The sequence below is a fragment of the Apodemus sylvaticus genome, chromosome 13, assembly GCF_947179515.1.
Source record: "Apodemus sylvaticus chromosome 13, mApoSyl1.1, whole genome shotgun sequence".
NCBI classification, from domain to species: Eukaryota; Metazoa; Chordata; class Mammalia; order Rodentia; family Muridae; genus Apodemus; species Apodemus sylvaticus.
Genome location: NC_067484.1, coordinates 3,238,652 through 3,262,996, shown reverse-complemented (window position 1 = coordinate 3,262,996; position 24,345 = coordinate 3,238,652). Strand labels below are relative to the sequence as shown.

The window sequence follows — 24,345 nt, the reverse complement described above, 5'->3', positions numbered from 1 at the left end:
CTAAAAACTGTAATGAGTCTTCTCAAAGTTTCCCACATATTTGAAATAAGTTCCACTTCCGAAGCCCAGATAAATAATCTCTGAACTCAGAGAGGGCTGTGAGTCTTCTCCAGTGTTACTACACCTGTTAAACAGCACTTTTCTACTTTTGAGCCGAATCTGAAAGAAGTATTAAATACTGGTCAGGATGAGGTACACCGGCCAGATCCATACCTGGGATTCCCAGAGAATGGCCACAAATTATTAGTCAGCTGCTTGTAAAGGCAAAACTCACAAGGCTGCACACTTCCAACCTCTGTCCAATCGGGGGCAGGCATAAATCTTTATGCACTTTCCACCTGTGTACGCCTCCCCTAGACACAATAAAGAACACCCTTAGCAGCACAATTCGTACATGATAAAGAGTCTTCTTAGGTGTGAACTCACTGGTGTCTGACAAGATTCGATCTACGGCTAAAGGATTTCTCACAGTCATAGCACTCATAAGGTCTTTCTCCAGTATGAACCCTTTGGTGCTGAATCAGGTCAGACTTATGGGTGAAAGGTTTGCCACATTCACTACATTCATAAGGCTTTTCTCCACTGTGGCTTCTCTGGTGTTGAATCAGGCTAGCACTCTGGCTAAAGGACTTCGCACATTCACTACACTCATAAGGTTTTGCTCCAGTGTGCAGTCTCTGGTGTTGAATGAGGCTAGCACTCTGACTAAAGGCTTTCCCACATTCGACACACTCATAAGGCTTCTCTCCGGTATGAACTCTCCGGTGCTGGATGAGGCTAGAACATTGTCTGAATGACTTCCCACATTCTTCACACTCATAAGGTCGCATGCCACTGTGGATTCTCTGGTGCTGGAAGAGGTCAGATTTTCGGGTGAAGGATGCGTCACATTCCCCACATTTGTGAGGCCTTTCTCCAGTGTGAACTCTTTGGTGCTGGATGAAGATGAATTTGCGACTGAAGGATTTCTCACATTCACTGCACTTATAAGGCCTGTCACCAGTGTGCACTCTCCGGTGTCGAATGAGGTTGGAGAACTGCCTGAAGTATTTTCCACAATCACTACACTCATACGGCTTTTCTCCACTGTGAATTCGCTCGTGTTGAGTGAGTTCAGTTTTGCAGCTAAAGGCTTTCCCATAATTACCACATTGGTGAGGCATTTCTCCAGTGTGGACTTGCCTGTGTCTGATGAGATTAAAGATCTGTCTAAAGGATTTCCCACATTCATAGCACTCGTACGGCCTTTCTCCAGTATGAATTCTGTGGTGTCTAAAGAGGCTAGAGTTTTGTCTGAAGGATTTTCCACTTTGTTCGCATTGATAAGGCCTTTCTCCAGTGTGGATTCTCTGGTGTTCGGTGAGATTGGATTTGTACATGAAGGATTTTCTACATTCCACACACTCATAATGTACTCTACCAGTGTGATGTCTGTGATGGTAAATGAGTTCAGATTTATAGATAAAGGCTTTTCCACATTCAGTACATTTATAGGGCCTTTCTTGAGGATGAATTCTGTCTAGTGTATTGAGACGGCACTTTTTGCTGAAGGACTTCTTATGTTGACAGTGCTCATGGGTCCTCTGTCCGGAGTGACTGTCCTGGTGCTGAGCACGTTTGTAATTGCAGGAGAAGGCTTTCTCATACTTGCTATTCTCAGCCGGCCTTTTCTCAGAGGAGGTACTGGGACACTGAGCAGGGACATGTTTGCAGTTTGAACCTTTTTGGCATTCACCATCCTTACAATGCCTCTCTCCATTCAAAAGCACTTCCCCATACTCACCACTGCTGTAAAGCTGTTCGCTTCTACAAGTGGCCTGCTGCTGAAGACAGGCTGTGGAGGGCTGTTCACTACGGCAAGCAGCCTGCTGTTGACCACAGCCTGTGGAGGAGACGGCCTCCTCCCCATCCTTCCCACAGATGAATGGCCTGGTCAACACATGGGATCTGCAGCTTGGCACAGTGGAAGTCCTGTGAGGATCCCCTTCATAGGACTTTACTCCACTGTAACTCCTCCAGCGACAGTTATTCTCTTCTTTAAAACTGGAACCTGTTCTGCTCAAGCACAATGTCTGCACGGGATATGTGCTCAGGAACTCAGTCTGAGGCAAAACGTCTTCTAAAGCTGAAGCACGTATCTCAAGATGACTCTCCTCAGGAGATGGCCTTGTCTCACACACCACCCCTTCTGCAGGCACATTATGCACACAAGTTACGTCTTCACCCCCCATTCCAGAACAGGAACCTGAAATCAGAAAAATACATGTTGACATGCTAATGAAATAATCCTAGAGAGGGAAACGCACATCACAAAGGTAAGTTAGACACAAAAAACAACATACCATTCTAAATACTTGGGGATCTGACGCAAAGGGGCCGATAAGTCTGAGATTAGCCTGTGCTACATAGACAAGGGATTATCACAGAAAAAATAATGGAGAAGAGGCAATGAAAGCACTGGAATGTTCTAAGAACAAATGAGTTGCAGACATACTAAGGGAGCTGTTTTCAAATACAGAATGGGTTTATTACACCAGACAAAACACATGGGAATAAGGTGCAGGAAAACACCAGCAGGCTCTCCAAGCAATTCCTCAGCCAACAGCCTTCACCAGGATGCGTCTATTGGGGATGTGTCTACACTGAGCTGAAGTCCCCAGATGAAGCTAGTGATCAAGGATTTTTTATCAGATATATTCTTTTTTACATATCAGTTGTTGTCTCCTTTCCTGGTCCCCCCCCTGAAAATCCCATAACCCATCTCCCCTCTCACTGTTCCCCAATCAACCCCCCTCCTGCTTCCCTGTCCTGATATTCCCCTACACTGTGGCATCAAGCCTCCCCAGGACCAAGGGCCTCTCCTCCCTTTGATGTCCAACAAGGCCATCCTCTGCTGCCTATGTATCTGGATCCATGGGTCTCTCCATGCGAACTCTTTGGTTGATGGTTTTTGTCCCTGGAATCTCTGGGAGTACTGGGTGGCTCATATTGTTGTTCCTCGTACAACACTGCAAACCCCTTCAGCTACTTGGGTCCTTTCTCTAGCTCCTCCATTGGGGACCCTGTGCTCCCTTCAATGGCAGACTGAGAGTGTCCCCCTCTGTATTTGTCATGCACTAGCAGAGCCTCCCAGGTGACAGCTATATCCGGCTCCAGTTAGCAAGTACTTGTGGGCATCAATAACAGTGTCTGGGTTTGGTAACTGTATATGGGATGGATCACTAAGTGGGGCAGTCTCTGCATGGTCTTTCCCTCAGACTCTGCTCCACCCTTTGTCTCTGTATCTCCTTCTGTGGATATTTTGTTCCCCCTTCTAAGAAGAACCAGAGTATCCATACTTTGATCTTCCTTATTCTTGAGCTTCATTTGATCAGTGAATTGTGTCTTGGGAATTCCAAGCTTCTGGGATAATATACACTTATCAGTGAGTGCATACCATATGTGTTCTTTTGTGATTGGGTTACCTCACTCAGGATATTTTCAGTTTCACCCATTTGCCTAAGAATTTCATAAATTCACTGTTATTAATAGCTGAGTAGTTCTCCATTGTATAAATGTACCACATTTTCTGTATCCATTCCTCCGTCGAGGGATATCTGGGTTCTTTCCAGCTTCTGGCTATTGTAAATAGGGCTGCTATGATCATAGCAGAGTATGTGTCCTTATTACATGCTGAAGGATTTTCTGGGTATTTGCCCAGGTATGGTATAGCAGGGTCCTCTGGTAGTATTATGCCCAATTTCCTGAGGAACCACCAAACTGATTTCCAGAGTGGTTGTACCATCTTGCAATCCCACCAGCAGTGGAGGAGTGTTCCTCTTTCTCCACATCCTTGTCAACACCTGCTTTCTCCTGAGTTTTTGATCTTAGCCATTCTGACTGAGGTGAGGTGAAATCTCAGGGTTGTTTTGATTTGCATTTCCGTGATGACTAAGGATGCTGAACATTTCTTTAGGTGCTTCTCAGCCATTCCATATTCCTCAGTTGAAAATTCTCTGTTTAGCTCTGTACACCATTTTTTAATAGTGTTATTTGTTTCTCTGGAGTTTAACCTCTTTAGTTCTTTGTATATATTGGATATTAGCCCTCTGTTGGATGTGGGGTTGGTAAAGATCTTTTCCCAATTTGATGGTTACTGTTTTGTCCTTTTAACAGTGTCCTTTGCCTTACAGAAACTTTGTAATTTTATGTAGTCCCATTTGTCAATTCTTGATCTTAGAGCATAAGCTATTGGTGTTCTGTTCAGGAAATGTTCCCCTGTGTCCATGTCCTCAAGGGTCTTCCCCAGTTTCTTTTCTTTTAGTTTCAGTGAGTCTGGTATAATCTGCAGGTCCTTGATCCACTTGCAGTTGAGCTTTGTACAAGGAGATAAGAATGGATCGATTTGGCCTTTTGTTGCCATTTGCCCCAGAGAGCCAGGCATTCCACAGCCTTCTGTGCACAGCCCACAGGGAGAGAGTGATCTCTCAGCAGTGCCTCCACTTCTGAGCATGGAGGTTAAGTGCTCCACTTTCTCTCCAATATCTCTCTGGAGGGGAACAGCTAAGAGAACACAGGACATACGATTAGTGGGGCAGCTGGACAGGAGTCTTTGGTCACCATTTGCATGTCAGGCACCCCACAGCCTTCTGTGCGCAGACCCTGCCAGAGATAGTTGGTCTCCCAGGAGTAGGGACACAGCCTTACAGGCCCACAGGAGGGACAAGCACCAGCCGGTCAGGTGAGACCAACTAACAGGAGAAATAACCAGAGGGTGAAAAGCAAGCACAATAACCCTACCAACAGAAACCCAGGCCACAAGGCAGCATCAGAACCCAGTGCTCTCAACACAGCAAGTCCTGGATGCCCCAACACACAAGAAAAGCAAGAGTTGGATTTAAAATCTCATCTCATGATGCTGATAGATGACTTCAAGAAGGACATAAACAACTCCCTTAAAGAAATACAGGAGAACATGGGTCAACAAGTAGAAGCCCTTAAAGAGGAAACACAAAAATCCCTTAAAGAATTTCAGGAAAACACAAACAAGTGAAGGAACTGAACAAAAGGATCCAGGGGCTAAAAATGGAAGTAGCAACAATAAAGAAATCACAAAGGGATAGAAAACCTTGGAAAGAAATCAGGAGTCAGAGACACAAGCATCAACAACAGAATACAAGAGATAGAAGAAAGAGTCTCGGATGCTGAAGATTCCATAGAAAACATTGACTCAACATTCAAAGAAAATGCAAAAAGCTTGTAACCCAAAGCATCTAGGAAATACAGGACACAATGAGAAAGTCAAATCTAAGGATTAAAGGCATAGATGAGAGTGAAGATTTACAACTTAAAGGGCTAGTAAATATCTTCAACAAAATTGTAGAAGAAAACTTCCCTAATCTAAAGAGAGAGATGCCCATGAATATACAAGAAGCCTACAGAACTCCAAAAAGACTGGACCAGAACAGAAAGTCCTCCCATCACATAATAATCAAAACACCAAATGCACTAAACAAAGAAAGAATATTAAAAGCAGTAAGGGAAAAAGGGCAAGTAACTTATAAAGGCAGACATATCAGAATTACACCAGACTTCTCACCAGAGACCATGAAAGCTAGAAGATACTGTACAGATCTCATACAGACCCAAAGAGAACACAAATGTGAACCCAGACTATGATACCCAGCAAAACTCTCAATCACTATAGAGAAACCAAGATATTCCATGATAAAATCAGATTTGCACAATATCTTTCTACAAATCCAGCCCCACAAAGAATAATAGATGGAAATGCCACCATAAGAAGGGAAACTACACCCTAGAAAAAGCAAGAAAGTAATCTTCTTTCTACAAACCCAAAAGAAGAAAACCACACAAACATAAAAATAACATACAGGAAGCAACAATCACTATTCCTTAATATCTCTTAACATCAATGGACTCAATTTCCCCAATAAAAAGACATAGACTAATAGACTAGATACATAAACAGGACCCAGCATTTTTCTGCATACAGGAAATGCACCTCAGTGTCAAAGACAAATACTACCTCATTGTAAAAGACTGGAAAACAATTTTTCAAGCAAATGGTCCCAGGAAACAAGCTGGCATAGGCATTCTAATATTGGATAAACTTGACTTTCAGCCAAAAGTCATCAAAAAAGATACTGAAGGACACTTCATACTCATCAAAGAAAAAATCTCCCAAGAAGAACTCTCAATTCTGAACATCTATGATCTAATTGCAAGGGCACCCACATTTGTAAAAGAAACTTTACTAAAGCTCAAAGCATACATTGCACCTCACACAATAATTGTGGGTGACTTCAACACCCCACTCTCATCAATGGACAGATCAGAGAAACACAAACTAAACAGAGACACAGTGGAACTAACAGAAGTCATGGACCAAATGGATTTAATAGACATTTATAGAACATTTTACCCATATTTTTTAATTAAGATAATTTCAAGAGTGATAAAAGTTAAAAAGAGCTGTGCCAGTGTAGGCCTGCTGCCACTTTTTCACAAGTTTATTGGCTACAGTGGTAGAAGCAAAATTAAACTGTCCAAGATCTACTATCTGTAAAGTTATTTGTCTTTTGCCAGTTAATCTGAATCCACTTGAGAACAGAGGCTTAAGTCCTCCTGTGGTAAGCTTAGAGCAATGTCTTAGCCAATAAATGTTTTACAATTATCAGGATGCAAAGCAAAACACAACCTTCTGAATCATAATAATTTTGTATGGAGTAGGCAGGCCAGATTTTAATGCCTTCATAAGTTCTACATAGCCTTATTAACCTTTCATAGATCTTAAGTTTGAACTGTATTTTGAACCACACCTGGATAGATCTGTCAATAACATTGATAATAACAAGTTGATGCTCTTTATACCATTCAAATTATTGGAGAGCTGGTCCAGAGTTTAGAAGTAAGTCATCTCAAATGCCATGATAAGTATCAATAGATGTGTTACTTCTAAAATTTACAATGAATAGTCACTATAATCAGGGAAAAGCTCAAAGACACTTGCAGGGTGTTTGGCAACAAATCAACTCCCTGGCATCAAAACCTATACAAGTATATTATCATCCTACTCGATTAGCAGACCGTGGTCTTGATGAGCCCACTGTAAGTGGACATCCTACTGGAGCTACATAGAACTCAGATCTATGTATGTCTGCTTACAAGCGGGCAAGGGCACCAGTGGGAGGTGCCCGGCAAAGCACTGCAAGGGGAGGACCATGTTTTCTGCTTCTGAGACCCCTGTGAAGCAAACCTGGTTGCATAGAGGTTGGTGTCTAAAGGCATTTCTTAGAATAACAACCACTGTCCTCCACAAAAGACACCATAAAGGATTTAGGAGGGCCAGGTCAATGCTTCCTCTCCCTTGTTACCACTATCCACCAGGTTGTTACCTTCTCATCTTAAAACTAATAATTAGGGAGGAATTGTGCCCTCCCCCCAGCCTTCCAGTGGGAATTTCAGACCTCGGTGCTCGCCACTACTTCCCACCTAGGGTGGAGGTCTAGCCCATTGTTCTTCAAGGACCTGCAGTTTCCTGAGACACTAGCCACCTGTTGAGCAACCAAACCGGTTCTGCAGTTCCAGTCTTTGGGGGAAGGGTTTCCCCCGCCTTTATATTTGGAGCCCCCCCCCCCCATTAAAACATTGAGCCTTGATCAGAAAACTTGTCTTGGCTCCTTATTTGTTTCACAAACCCATTGTATTTCATCTCCAGCTTTCCTTCCAGGTGACCCGTTTGATGTAACTGTGGGCAGTTACAAAAACTAAGAACACAACAGAGCATCAAGGTAGCCAAGAACCAAAACTTGCAGGTGCAATTACAAGATGCCAAAGTTTTAAATGTGGAGTAAAGGTAGAAGTGAGATATGGGTTGTACCCTTACTAAAACACTGAGGGCACTCTGCTGTCTTCTGATACCATGTGAACATGCCCTTCCCTAGGTGCCCACTGCAAGGCCTGGTCTCCTTTAAGACAACGTGACTTATCAACTCTACGAAACAATCAAGACCTTTCCTGCATCTCCAAACACATGGAGAAATGCAAATATTCAGAGAGAGAGAGAGAGAGAGGAGAGAGAGAGAGAGAGAGAGAGAGAGAGAGAGAGAGAGAGAGAGAGAGAGAATGCATATGACAACACTGGCAATTCTTCACAAAAGCAGCCATAAAGAAATGACAACTAAGCCTGGTGCATGCCTTTAATTCTAGCATTGGGGAGGCAGAGGAAGGCAGATCTTGGTAAGTTCAAGACCAGCCTGGTCTACATTGTGAGTTCCAAGACATCAGGGGATATATAGAGAGACACTGTCTCAAATGAGAAAAAAAGAAAGAAATGACAACTACAGAAAATAGGCAGAAACCAAGGCATAGGATGCTGAAGAGAAAGTTTGAGATTTGTTATGACTCCTAAGATAGCAATCACTCTTGGGTAAAAATAAAGGTAGACGCCACTCTGGACACTGGGAGCCATGCGAGGACCTTACCCAGAAATGCCACAAGTGCCAAGTTTTCTAGCATCACACTGCAGTACAGGAGTCTCTGGGCCTTATCAAGGAGCACCCACTCTTCCTGGGAGAAGTGAATGGCCACATCCTCAAAGGAAACATCCTATCACAATGGAAACAATTCAGCGTATAATCAGCTTCTCTTTCAGCACTCTAATTCGAAGCACTCCAATTCTGTTGCCCCAGTACACATCTCTTGCTCTCTATATTCTCCGTCCCATATCACAGGAGACACTCACCCACTGAGGCCCATTCTCTGCCCATTGATATTGTACCCTTCCATGGAAACACAGGAAGATAAAAAGAAAGATAAAATATAACCTCAAGGCCTAGGATGAAGGCTACTACCCCCTTCTTATCAATGCTGTGACTTATCACAGATACTGGTTAGGAAGAAAAATGGCTAGAGAGAAGATAGGCTAACTTAAATTTTGTCTTGTCAGACAATAACCCAGAAGACGCTAAAAATCTTCCAGACCCAAGGAATATGGGCTCACCTCTTTATCCTATGATTCCTAACTTACTGCTCCTGGGGCAATTAGTTCACCCTACCTCTGCACATTTGTGCATCCAAGAGGTCAATGTTGGGTGTCATATTCAATTGTTTGCTACCTTATTTGGTATGATATGCCTTCTCAATAAAACTGGACCTCACCAGATTAGCCAGACTGGCTAGCCAGTGACCTCCAGAGATCTTCCTGTCTCTGCTCCCGACCCTCAACCCCAGTGCTGAGGTTACAGACAGGGTCCACAGGGCCCGGGTGCTGGAAATCTGAACTCAGGCCCTCATCCAAGAAAAACAAGCACTTCTGCCCACTGCACCATCTCCCTAGTCCCACACACAGCACTCTGAATCGTACTTTTCTTGTATGATTACATTCCCACAGCCACACCCTCAGGATTACATGGCCTTGAATGACAGGGAAAAAAGTTTATGATCCATTTCCTTCCAAAGACTCCAATGTCATGCCCATCTCCCATCTAATCCTATCTGCCCATGAGGAAATACAGGCCTGAGTACCACTTACCCTGGGCTCTCACTTTCACTCACTACTCGTGTGCAGCACCAATACATAGAAGGATGATAGGCTACATCTAATTCTGGCCCTGACACGGAGAGCTGCTGCAGAACTGCCCAGTAGTCCTGCCCACCCTTCATCCCATATATAACCAAACAAGGATGTGCAACTTTCATTACTATGTCAAGACCTTGAGATCATCAATTTGCACTTCCACCTCAAAAACTTAGACCTTTTTGTTCCACACACTTCTCTATATTTGTTCTCATATAACCATAGCTACACACTGAAAGCATCCCCCTGGCCTACCCATTGGTTACTCAACACATAGGATCCAGAGAGTTCTTAGGGAATTCCCCAACCTCTCACAGACCCCACTACAAAGCAGCCTCAACCCTGTGATGATGCTATCCTAGCTGATGCTACTCTTTGGGTCAACCTCACCCACTGTGGTGTTTTGAATAGGTTTGCCCCCCATAGACTCATGTGTATGAATACTTGACCCTGAGGGAGTAGCACTGTTAGGAGGTGTGGCCTTGTTAGAGGAAGTGTGTCACCATGGAGGCGGGCTTTGAGGTCTCCAATGCTCAAGCTATGTCCAACATACAGTCTCCTTTTGCTCCCTGCAGATGGCGATGTAAACCTGTCAGCTCTTCCAGCAGGATGCCTGCATGCACACTGCCATGCTTCCGACCAGGACACTGATGAACTAATGTTGAGGTTTGGTCATTTACTATGTATCGTGATGCTAAACACTGACGCCCACGGCCTGGCTGCCCACAGGGAACCCACACAGACATACAACATGACCTTTCTCCTTGACTAAATAAAGATACTGACAGCCAATGGCTGGGCAGAAGAGACAAAGGCCAGGTTTGGGGTTCTCAGGCTTGAGGTCTGAGCAAAAACACACAGAGAGAGAAGATGGTGAAGAGAAGAGGAAGCCACCATGGGGTAGGTGAATCCCGAAAACACAGCCACGAGGGCTGGCAAACCGAAGTTAAGAGCTGCCCAGGTGGAACGTGGCAAATTATACCTTGGGGTTATTGATGGAGAAACAGATTCTAATAGCACAGAGGATAGATATCTGCCCAGCTCTAGTGCTGATTAGGCCTTATTATAATAATAAAAGTTGTCTGTCTTTTATCCAGGAACCAAATTATCAAAGGCAGTGCAAAACCCCTGATTGAGATTAAATATTTCTACAACAGACTAAACCTCTGAAACTATAAGCCAACTCCAATTAAATGTTTCCTTTCTCAGAGTTGCCAGAGTCATGGGGTCTCTTCACTGCAATAAAACCCTAACTAAGACACCAACCAACAATCACCAGTGGAAGCCAGGTAATGCCTATAATTTGGGGTCTGACGCCTTCAACTCACTGATCTTTATTCCAAGGAGAAGGAAGATCATTCTGCACATGCCTAAGTAACTCAGTCTCCCCTTCAGGCATAGGCACATATTGGCACACACTTCTTTGAGAGAAGCAACCTTCTACACTTCTGTTCATGCTTGCCAACAATTTCATACAACGCACAGCCTATACATCTCTGGGTTAGGTACCTAACCTGTTCAAGCCTGCGATGCCCAGGGCTCCTAGGGTGCACTGAGATACAGACCAAGAACCACTAACCCCAAAATTGTATGGGTGGCATGAGGGTGAAGGCAGGATCTACTTACCATGCCAAGCTCTGTAACTGGTTCTGAAGTCAGGGAACCCTGGAAAAGGAGGAGGCTGTTAGAATCTAGCAGCCGCAGGCGTCTTCACAGGCTCCAGTCACACAGTGACCCTGATCACCTTGGGGTTTGAAGGTCTGGGATGACTACAACTCTGTCTATGCAGCGGTCCACAATTCTGAACCTCACCGGAGAGCTGCCAGACCTGTGGCACTACTCTCTCCTGCACCTCATGTCTCCTCCTCCTGTTTGTCCTTCCTCTGAGTAACTTCAGGAAAATGTAGAATACTATTTCCGAACAGGATCTCTGTTCACAATTCTCAAGTGGCTCTCGGTGTCCGAAGAATTAAACTCAAATTCCTCAGATGCAAATCGACCTCACAACTGCTTCTACAAACACTTGGATACCAGGACTCCATATCTTCCCTGCCTAGCCGCCCTTCCAGGCGTCATCTCTGCAACACTCACAAACCCCAGCACACAGGTGCCTCCTGCCAGGGGCACCAACTAGGAGCTTCGGGATCATGGTGGGGCCTCTCCCGGGGCTCTAGCGCTCGGGTGGGAGCCGCAGGATGCAGCACTTACCTGGGCCAGGTTCCTGTGAGTGGTCACAGCCATTGGATTCTGCAGAGGATGCAAGGTCACCAAGGTCTCTTCCCTAGGCCTGGCTCGGAGCATGTGGGCGGAGTCGCTGGGCCTCCGCAGGGCCTCTGTACTGCGGAGCAGCTCTAAGCACTCTGCCACCCGAACGACCCACCTCGCCGGAGCTTCCAGTTAGGTCAACAAACCCCAGAAACAGCTAAACGACCTCCAAGAAGACCACGCTGGAAGTCCAGCTCCAGACACACGAACCGCACGCGCGCGACCGTGCACACACACACACACACACACACACACACACACACACACAACCAAAAAATAGAAATAAAAATAAATGCCGAATTTCCATTGGCTCAACTCCCCCATCGTCTCGCGTATTGCATCCTGGGAAATGTAGTTTCCATCGCTCCCCAGTCAAGTACCCTGCCTCCAAACCTGACCCCTGTGAACTTAGTTTAAAAGAAAACAGGCATGCTGATGTGAGTTTGTGACTACAGCTTTCTGGCGAGAGAAAGATACTCAAATAAAGCTATTCCAGTGTTTCTGGGATCTGTTAACCTCTGTGATAACCTCTGTGATGGTATCTTATTTCAGACACCATGAAGTTCGTTGTACATCAAGAGGCTACAAAGAAAACAATTCAAATAAACGTATTCCATATAGCAGTTTAGGAGCCATATGTGTGCCTGAATATCTGTATCTGTATATTTATATATGCATTATATGCATTCAGGGACTCCATGAAGCAGTTCTCATGAGACTTTATGGTGTTTCAGGTATTTTTGGTTCACCTATGCACCTTTAACAACCCCTTACCCATTGTGAGTGTGTGTGTGTGTGTGTGTGTGTGTGTGTGTGTACATCACGCACGCATACCCATACCCGTGCCTGTACCCTGTACCTGTACTCGTACACATACATACATGCGTGTGACAACTGTTGTCTAGGCTATAATATACATTTTTATTGCTGTTCAAATGCTTTCAGTCAAAAGCATTGGTAACAAAATTTGTAACTCTCTGTATGTTCAGTTAACGACAAGACAAAAACAGTGTTGCTTGGGTACATTATATGGAAGATGAGAATGTTTAGCCTGTCCTAGAGAAGCAGCTACAGGGACATCCTTGCCTTTTACTCCCACAGACCGCCGCTCTCCTGCCTATCTTCTAGTGAGTGTGCCCAACACATAGATCCAATTTTATACTTTCCATGTAATATTTCTTGTTCAACATCCAAAGAAGCAGTTGCCTTAAAAATTTATATACGCACTATGTCTTCCGTTTGCCCCAAACACAAATATGTCAAGATACTGCTGAATGAAAATTTTACAAAATTAAAAAATAGATATGCCTTGCTCCTAGATATGGTGGAGGAGGTTTGTCATAGAGATGATGAGAGCAAAGCCAGACAGAGTCCAGAGTGAGCAAGGCCATGCTAGGAGAGAGGGAAGGAGAGAGGAGAGATGGGGAGAGACGGGGAGAGACGGGGAAAGATGGGGAGAGATGGGGAGAGACAGGGAGAGATGGGAAGAGATGGGGAGAGATGGGGAGAGATAGGGAGAGATGGGGAGAGATAGGGAGAGATGGGGAGAGATGGGGAGATATAGGGAGAGACAGACGGGGAGAGATGGGGAGAGATAGGGAGAGATAGGGAGAGATGGGGAGAGATGGGGACAGATGGGGAGAGATAGGGAGAGATGGGGAGAGATGGGGAGAGATGGGGAGAGATAGGGAGAGATGGGGAGAGATGGGGAGAGAAGGGGAGAGATAGGGAGAGATGGGGAGAGATAGGGAGAGATGGGGAGAGATGAGGAGAGATACGGAGAGATGGGGAGAGATAGGGAGAGATGGGGAGAGATAGGGAGAGATGGGGAGAGATGGGGAGAGATGGGGAGAGATGGGGAGAGATTGGGAGAGATGGGGAGAGATAGGGAGAGATGGGGAGAGATGGGGAGAGATGGGGAGAGATGGGGAGAGATGGGGAGAGATGGGAAGAGATGGGGAGAGATGGGGAGAGATAGGGAGAGATAGGGAGAGATGGGGAGAGATACGGAGAGATGGGGAGAGATGGGGAGAGATGGGGAGAGATAGGGAGAGACGGGGAGAGATGGGGAGAGACGGGGAGAGATAGGGAGAGACAGGGTAGAAAAACAGGTCATGTAACAAAATGGCTGGATTATAGAGTAAAGGGCATCTGGAGGCAGGGCAGCCCAGCTCCTGAGCTGGAAAGTCATCCGCTGCAACAGGTGGGGGCTAAGGAAGAACCCGGTGGCCCCTCCACTTAGCTAATGTTAAATAGGCACCTCAGTTAGCTATTTCTTTCAGGTTTGAGACCTAATATCTGGGATCTGAGCTAGATAGCTGGGTCATCAGTGAAGAGCACTGGTTGTTCTTGCAGAATAGCCAGGTTCAGTTCCACAAACCTATATGGTGGCTCACAGCTTTCTGTAACCTCAGTTCCAGAGGATCTGACTCTCTTCTGACCTCTGCAGGGACCAGCCCTACAAACAATTCACAGATACACATATACCCACACCCATTACATTTTTTCTTTAAAAATGGAATTCATCACCAGGTGTGGCCTAGTTATAAATTCCCGATGAAAAACTCTTTAGGCTATACTTACACAATTTAATTCCTGGTTTAAAAAAATAAATGTAATAATTATTTAAAATATTTATCTTTGGGCCTGAAGAGCTAGCCCAGTAGTTAAGGGCATTTGTTGTTCTTGTACAGGACTGGATTCGGTTTTCAACACCCACCACCTGTAACTGAAGTTCCAGGAAATCCAACACCCCCTGGTCTCCTCGGGCACCTGCACACACATGGAACACACACACACACACACACACACACACACACACAGACAAACACTCTTTCACAAAAGGTTAGAAAAAAATAAAAAAAAAAAGAAAAAGAAAAGAAAAAAACCCCAGGGACTTTAGTGCTCTGAGAGTTTGGTTCAACTTTTTAGAATCCAAACTTCCAGGACATTTTGAGTATAGCAGAAGCATCTATAAGGTCTAAAGCCTGTTTGCTTACACAAACAAGTGTGTTCATTTAGAAAACTATGTTGCAACAGTCATCTGAAGGCTGGATTCAGATATAGCAAAACAGGCATTCAAGCTACTCCACCACTGGCAAAGGTCTTACGCTAAGTTTCAGTCAGATTCCCAGTCCCCTCAACTAAAATCTGAGATCTTGTCACCAATTCCATAATATGATTCAACCTGAAACACACACACACACACACACACACACCACATCCACAGTGAAGAGCAGATAAAAAATGCATAATGCTCCAAAATGACATTATTTGTACAAAATTTTTGACCCCCTCTCCCTCACGTACCCCTTGACCTGCCTCCAGAATATTTTTTTCTTTTTTCACATTTGCAAGACAGAGTCTCTCTGTGTAGCATTGGCTGTCTTGGAACTAGCTTTGTAGACCACCCTGGCCTCAAACTCACAGACATGCACCCATCTCTGCTTCTTGAGTGCTGGGAATAAAGGCGTGCACCATCACCTCCCAACTCAGAATATTCTTATGACGTGTAACATCTTAAGACACTCTTAGGAAAATAAAATATATTCCTGATGTCTCCAGCCTTGGAAATGTTTCTGCATTACATAGTACAACTTTTTCTGAACCTCTCCACAGAAGAAACTATGACAGGCACATCAGGATATTAAATTATTGCCTGGTTTTGACTTTTAGAACTAAATTATTCCACTCATTAAATACGACATTATAAGTCTTTGCACAAAGCCAGGCACCTAGTTGTCCTTTGGAAATTACGAGATTATGATATAAGTAACTGTATTCCAGAAGACAAGTGCAGGGACCAGGAAAATGGCTCAGTGGTTAAGAGCACTTGCTTCTCTTAGTGAGGGCCAATGTTCAGTTCACAGCACCAACAGCCACCAGGCATGTTTGTGAGGCACTTCCTTACATACAACCTTTCAAACATACACACGTGCATGCACATGCGTGTGTGCACGCGCGCACACACACACACACACATACATAATATACACATATATACCCCTACACTTATATACATGCATACATGTATCTATACTATGTATGTATATGTATGTATGTATATGTATATGTGTGTGTGCGCGCGTGTGTGTGCGTGTGTGTGTGTGTGTGTGTGTGTGTGTGTGTGTGTGTGTGTATACAGCTTAGCCAAAAAGGACAGATTCATAGCCCTGTGATAAGATTAGGATAAGATGCATTGTTAGTGGGCATGTCTGCAGATTCATTGTACCTGAGAGAGAGAATACCCACAACTGTTAGCAGACAAAGTAGATGATTTAATATCATACACACTTAGCCTCTTAGTCTCTGCTAAGGAGATGAACATTTCTTCTCATTTAAGAATTTTTATTTTTATTTTTTTGGATAATTTCATATATGAGTACTACATTTACATCATTTGTAGTCCTGCCTGTTCTTCCTTCATCTCTCTCTCTCTCATTCTTTCTTTCCCTCCCTCCTTCCCTCCCCCTCTCTCTAACTCATGACTTCTCTAATTATTATTATTTCATATATGTATAAAGTCAAGTCAAATTGTTGGTAGGTTCCATGCTTGGTGAGAATCTATTGCTTATAGATAGCACTTTCTGGATGTGTCCCCATGAGGTAAAGTCATATTCTAACTCATATTCTCTTCTATGAGGCCATTAATTCTATTCCACATCATGACACCTTGGGACTGACACGCTGAAGGCACAGCAACATTCTCATGAGATTATAAAGATATTGAAAGATTGCCCTCACCTAGTGGTGTGCTAAGCACCGCATACTGAAAAGATGGTTTGTGGCTTTGGGAGATGTTGGTACAAAAACCTAGTGCACTAACAGGTTCATAAAAGCATACAGCTATGCATCTGGTGTGTGACAGATAATATTTGATTATGATAACCAAATGACTATTTTGCTTGCTGATGCGTTGACTGTACTTACCTTGTTATTTGAGTAAATACTTCCATTTATCTAAGAAGTTTATTGCAAATCAACCTGCTGCATTTCACCAGCAGAAGCTGCATGATTAACTGGGTCTTCACACCCAAAGGCCACATTGGGTGAGAATCCCATGCATTTTTAGCATGCTACCACATTCACATAGTCATGAAATTATCAAATGGTGTGTATCTTAAAACATGTCCCCATCATTAAATTGGGTTTTCAATTTCTTTTTTTTTAATTTATTTTCTATATTCTTTGTTTACATTCCAAATGCTTTCCCCTTTCCCGGTTCTCCCCTCCCCATAAGTCCCATAAACCTTCTTCTCTCCACACATCCCCCAATCACCTCCCTCCCCCATCCTGTAGGTACTCCCCTACATTGCTGGATTAAGCCTTTCCAGGACCAGGGCCCTCTCATTCCTTCTTCTTGGAAATCATTTGATATGCTAATTGTGTCTTGAGTGTTCAGAGCTTCTGGGCTAATTAATATCCACTTATCAGTAATTGCATTCCATGTGTATTCTTTTGTGATTGGGTTACCTCACTTAGGATGATATTTTACAGTTCCAACCGTTTGCCTAAAAATTTCATGAATTCCTTGTTTTTAATTGCTGAGTAGTATTCCATTGTGTAAATATACCACATTTTCTGTATCCATTCCTCCATTGAGGGACATCTGGGTTTCAATTTCAACATCTGCATTTTGAGAGGACAGAAACATTTAGATAATATCAAATAAGTATTTCATAAAAGTTGTATACATCTGTTAATAGCAGCTATATTCATTGTAACCAATAAATAGAGGGAGACAAATCATTGTGTAATCTTATGTGTTGAGATATGTATGACTCGCATGAATATTACATGCAAGTAATATTCATATTACTGGGAGTAGCCACAAATATGATTCCATTTTTGTAACTCTTTTCATGCATATGGGTAAGCTTTTTCATATACAATTTTAAGCTTTTTAAGTTTTGTTTGAAATATCTGCTGGTCAAAGAGATGCCTCCTTACCATGCAGTTTTAGTGGAAGTCTTCCTTTATTTTTTCCTCGCGCACTCTCACAGTCTGGCACAAGTCTCTTCTGTAAATCACTTCCTATCCTGCATCATATTAGTTTTTTTTTTATATATGCTTGGCTATAATATTAACAAGATAGGAGCAACTCTTTGCCAACCTACTTTTAATTCTAAAATTACATTTATTGATTGCCTTATTCATTTAATCAGTTTGTATGTGTGCCTGTGTGCACTTGTGTGTGTGTGCACATGTGTATGCGTGTGTGTATGTGTGTGTACATACACATGTATACACCTACAATATGTGTGAGGCCAAGGAAAAATATGAGGAGTCATGTTATCCTTTCCAAACTGTCAGTCATGGGGGATAAAACTCAAGCGATAGGGCCTGGCAGCAATGCTTTCACCCAGTAAGCCATTTCTGTGCCCCCCTTCCCCATTTCATGGTGCATCCCATACACTATGAATATCATGCAATGCACACTAACGTCTGTGAATGGAAGTTTTCCCAAATTCACTTCTGAGAGTCAGATCAGCCCAACCCTTGTCTACAAACACAGTCAGACCTAGCAGCTCACGGCTGCCCACCCCACTCCACCTTCCCTCTTTTAGGTCTGAATGATATAAACTTCTCAGGACTGACAAATAATCACACATGAGTAGTAAAGACCACAAGGTGACAAGATTCACAGCCAAGCTTGTTCCCACTTCCTAGACTTCAGTGCCTTCATATACCTCACCAGTTCCACCTGGTGTTCTGAGCCATCTCAGATGGTGGTTTTCTCTGTATCCGCTGCCTGGGCCTGAACTGTCACTAATGCTCTAATGCTTTCAGGAATTTGAACACAGTGCAGGTGTTTCTCTGAGATGATTTCTAGTCTCCATGTAGAACACTGTCACTGCACTGAAAGGTAAAATGATAATCACTTCACAGCAGGACGACCACAGGGTGTGTCAAGTCTTTTTCTCAGGGATGAAATGCTCTCTGGTGCTCCTGCTCTGAGTGTGACTGAGGTGGCTACTGCCCCAGTGAATATGGCTTGGTAAGCTGCCCCCTCCTTTTCTGATAGATTTTTTTCTCTAAAAATCTTTAAGGCATAGCATGAATATACAAACTTGTTTAAAAATAGGCTCTAACCATTGTCCAGAATTAGCCAGGAACTATTATTGGGTTTAAATGGTCTACTTTGTTCAACCTGAAAGTGTGCCAGGATTGACATGAGATTTTTAAGCCTGTGGGAGCATACTATTCTTAGCTGGATTTGTGCTGAACATTTTCTGTAAAAGCCACCCATCCACACGTGCCCTGTTTCTTTCTTCCTGCTCTGCTAAGTAAGATGAATCTAACGACACAACTGATCCCATTAGAATAGAAACTTCCAAAGACCTACATGGTCCAAGTAAAGACACCTTTTCAAAAATGTAATAAGAATGTCATTGACTCTTCACGAAGAAATGTGCAGGATTCTGGGGCGTGATGAATTACAATCTGTAATTACATACATTACCTGTGGTCACATATCATGTGACCAAATTGATAGAGCCTCGATAGAAACATTTGTGTATCTGTTTGAAGCATTTCAACTTTTAGCATTTTCTTCACTTACTGCACCTGTAATTTTATCTAGATTTTTGTGTTTTCCAAAATTTAATATGAGTTATTTAACTTATTATAATGCAATACCATTAATTTTTAAACAAATTTTTGTTACAAAAAGAGATACAATTCTTGTTTTGATGGATCCTAATTTTAATTTTCAGAAAAATCATTATATCTTAGATTGGTGTTCTTCTATTACTGATTTGAGTTGAAATTGTTTATGATGAGACAGGTTCTCAAAATGTGGCTCTGCATGGCCTGAAATACCCTGTGTGGATCAGGCCCACCTTGAGCTAGTGTATATCTTCTGCCTGAGGGATGCTAGAAGTAGAGGTGGATTCCTCCCACCTGGTCACTTTAATAATATAATATACATATGTAACATCATATTGTACCATACACCTATTGCATATTAAATTTCATGAACTGACTTTATTCTACTTTAAATAATGCCACCTAACTTCTGTAACTTTGACTCATACAAAAGATGAACTTACTATACATAGGAGACCATAAACACTTAGCAAAGATAGAGTTCTGCTACCAAGAGAAATCTTGATTTTCCCCACTATTTGGTTCATAAAGGCCAGATTCTTCATCATCACCATCACCATCACCAACATCATCATCTTATTATTATTATTGTTGTTGTTGTTGTTGTTGTCGTTAATCATTCCATTTGTTTACATTTCAAATGTTATCCCACTTCCCAGTTACCCCTCCTCAAGGCCCCATATCCCACAACCTCCCTCTCCTCTGCCTCCATGAAGGAGCTCTTCCACCCACCCACCCACCCACCCTCAGCTCCAGATACACAGGTAGCAGAGTATGGCCTTGTCTGACATCAATGGGAGGAAATGCCAGTTTCTTGACTTTGCTTTTGTTATGCAATGTTTGATGGTGTTCTTTCTGATAAGGAGTATTGAACCAAGTGCTCCGTTACTGAAGAATATCCCAGCCCTGGGTTTGCTTTAATAGTAGCAAATGAGTGTGTGAGTGTGTGAGTGTGTGTGTGTGTGTGTGTGTGTGTGTGTATTACACATACATACACACACATGTATAATACATATATACATATATTAATTTCTTTTAATAGACTTCAAGTCTTTGCCATTGGGATTCCTCTGTGCTAAGTTACTATCCACACATGTACTTTGTGCCTCTTTTTGTTTCTGTGCACAGAGTCTGAATACATTCCTTAGATGTACAGATGGCTTTTTTAATTTGTCAGGACCCTCAGAGTGCTTTTGGTAAGATTGGTATTTAAGCTGGGTGAGGTGGCCCACACTTGTATTCTCAGCATTCAGGAGGTAGAGCTGAAGACTGCTCAGTAGCTTGGGTCAGCCAAGGCAATGGAGTAGGACCTGATCTCAGAATCCAAAAACCAAAACAAAGGCTTGTAAAAACTATATGTAGATTATGCGTATAGGGCGTATAACACATACTTGTGAAATCATTTACAATACAATCACCTAGCATTTACAAGCAAAGGTTTGTAAAAGCTATGAACGTAGATTATACATATAGGACGTATAATACACACTTGTGAAATCATTTACAATCACCTAACATTTTGTGTGTATTTTATTTCATTGTTGAATTCTGTGGAATTGTGCTAAACAAATCTGCTTAAACTCAATGTAAACAATACCTCACTGCTAGATGAATGATTTCTGCAATAAGGTAAGACTTCTTTATTATATAATTATTTGTTTTCTTGTTTTTGTTTTCCTTTGCTTTGCTTTGTGAAACAGGGTCTCACTATGTAGTCCTGGCTGGCCTGGGCTCCTTAGGTTGATCAGGCTAGCCTGCCTCTGCCTACCACATGCGGGAATTGAGTAGGAGTCTGGATGATTAAAGACACAAGAAAAACAACAGAATATGGGGTCGGGCTCTCCACACTCAAGGCTTCCTCTCTCCTTCCCAGTGATGGTTTTCCTCCAGCAAGGAATCATCTCCTAAAGGAACATAATGTCATAAACAGTGCCATCGACTGTGAAGAAACTATTCAAATACCATAAGTGTCTGGAGTTTTTTTCATTCAAACCACTGTAAGTAACAACCCATCTCTGTATTTCTCTGGTTCAAATAAAGGAAGCTCACAGCCCTCTCATAAAAATGGATGCATTAGTTTAAACTGGGGAATGATGTTCCTCATTCAGACCACTGTTGGAATCTTTGGCAATTCCTTCCTCTTTCATCTGCATGACTTCCTGGTTTTCACTACACAAGTGATGAGACCCACAAACTTGATTCTCAATCAGCTCATAGCAAACAACCTAGTTCTTCTCTCCAAAAGGATCCCTAGGACAGTGGTCATTTTTGGGTTGACATCTTTTCTGGTGGATGCTGAGTGCAATCTTATCCTCTGTTTGTACAGAGTGGCCAGAGGGGTCTCCCTCAGCACCACCTCCCTTCTCAGTGGCTTTCAGGCTCTTAAGCTCCACCCCAATACTTCTGGGTGGCTGAGCCTCAGAATTAGATCCTCAAAATGGATTGGCACCTGCTGTTTCCTTTGCTGGATCCTGCACCTCATGCTCAATGTCCATGTAACCAAGATTGCACATGCCCCACAGAACAGTAAAAATCTGACTACCAAAGGAATCCACAGATACTGTTCCTCCACCATGCCTGAGAGAATGGGTTTCTTACTAACAGGAGTGATTTTATCCCTAAGTGATATTATGTGTCTGGTCATCATGGCCTGGGCCAGTGGCTCCATGGCCCTTGTCTTATATAAGCACAAACAGCGAGTTCAGTATATCTGTAGCCACAGCCTGTCCCCAAAGCCTGCCCATGAGGAGAGAGCCACATGAACCATCCTGATCCTAGCGACCACGTTTCTCTTTTTTAACTCTCTCTCTTCCATTTTATCACTTTGGATAACCCAGAGTGTGAACCCGAGCCACTGGCTGCTGACCATGTCTGTGCTGATGTCCTTGGCCTTTCCAACACTTAGTCCCACTGTGTTGAATTTCACCCATACTGGTGCCCCTCTATTCTGTGCTGTCTTTTGGTCAAAGAAAATGAACAGTCCAACTATGGTCTCTGACTTTTAAGTTTCCTCCAGGACACGTCCTCTTATATAATTTCCCCCCCAAGATCTTACATGTTTATTGTCATGGTTCTTAATTTGTAAAAGTTTGGGATTTAGCATTCAATAAACATGGCAGTTATTTCTTTACAATGTTTATTAGATTCTCAAAAAAATGAAGAGGGGTCTCCTATCAAAAAAACATGTAGACTAACTGCATATCTTTACCTGTCCTTTAATTTATCCAGACCCAGTCTCCTAGTCCTATCTCAGATCAGCAGTAGAACACTTATAGAAGTATGTGCCAATCTCTTGCAGATCCCACAATTATTTCCCTCAGAATCCCCTTCCTTCCACTTGTTGATTTGTTCCTGCCCCCAGGGAAGCAGATATTTTGATGAAGATCTGCACCTCTCCTTCTGCTCCTCCAGATCCAATTCCTCAGTCTCATCATCACAATTTAGCAGAACACCTGCTGCAGTCTCTCTTTCCTCTCTGACCCAATCTCCAAGAGATCGGAAAGATTTTCTTCTCCACCCTTCCTTCCTCCATCCCATCCTATTATCCCTGCCTCATATGGAAGCATCCAAAGCCTGAACAATAAGAGACACCAGAGATCTCAAGATTCCCAATTTCAAAGTTATAGCCATAAAAACAGCATGGGACTGTCATAAAACAGACACATTAACAGGTAAGATCAAGGACATCCTACTTGATTAGGATAAATGGTTGTTTTGACGTGTTCTCGGATTCCATTTGCAAGAATTTTATTGAATATTTTTGCCTCAATATTCATTAGAGAAATGGGTCTGAAGTTCTCTTTCTTTGTTGGGTCTTTGTGTGGTTCAGGTATCAGTATAACTGTGGCTTCATATAAAGATAATTGGGTTCTGTTCCTTCTATTTTATGGAATAGTTTGAGAAGTATTCATATTAGATATTTGAAGGGCTGATAGAATTCTGCACTAAAACCATCTGGTCTTGAGGTTTTGTTTGTTTGTTTGTTTTGTTTTTTCTAATGACTGCTTCTATTTCCTTGGGGATTACAGGACTATTTAGATGGTTTATTTGATCCTGATTTAACTTTGATACCTGGTATCTGTCTAGAAAATTGTACATTTCAGGAAGATTTTCTAGTATTGTTGAGTATAGACAGTTGTAGTAGGATCTGATTATATTTTCAATTTCCTCGGTTTCTGTTGCTGTCTCCCTTTTTGTAGCCGCCCGCGGCCACATGTGAACTGGAGACCTGGAAGAGAATTCTGGGGATAAACAGGAAGGCGAAAAAAGAGAAATGAGTCAGGATGACATTTGCCAAATGAGACTCATTTTTACTAATATTTAGTCAATATATATAGCCTTTAGAAAACAACCCCGTCCCCCCCTCCCACATCAAGGAGAAGGCCAAGAACGCCTTGGTTCCTCTTCTCAGTGGGTCGCCTGCTGGGATAAAGGACTTCATGCCTCACAGGTCTCTGCTGGTCTCCAGGTGAGACTGCCCTGAGGCAGCCTTGGTTGTCAAGGTGAAAACAGCTGTATTGTTTTCAGTGGAACAAAGGCCAGAGGTAACACCAGCAGAAGGCTGGGGGCTGCCAGCCAAGAATGTCGCAGCTGATGGGATGGGCTGAGAAGTCCAGCTCAATGCTGTGGGAGAAGGGACAATTCCAGATTTTGTTCATTTGTATACTGTCTCTGCCCCTCTAGTTAGTCTGGATAAGGGTTTATCTATCTTGCTGATTTTCTCAAAGAATCAGGTCCTGCTTTGGTTGATTCTTTGTATAGTTCTTTTTGTTTCTACTTGGTTGATTTCATCCCTGAGTTTGATTATTTCCTGTCATCTACTACTCTTAGGTATATTTGCTTCTTTTTGTTCTAGAACCTTCAGATGTGCTGTTAAACTGCTAATGTATTCT

General features: G+C 42.9%; 2 pseudogenes; one reads left to right on the top strand and one right to left on the bottom strand.

The window, feature by feature from the left end:
• Nucleotides 1-410: 410 nt before the first annotated feature.
• On the bottom strand, nucleotides 411-12,067 carry LOC127664136 (zinc finger protein 551-like; annotated as a pseudogene).
• Nucleotides 11,880-22,458, top strand: LOC127664135 (vomeronasal type-1 receptor 1-like; annotated as a pseudogene).
• The last annotated feature ends 1,887 nt before the right edge of the window (nucleotides 22,459-24,345 follow it).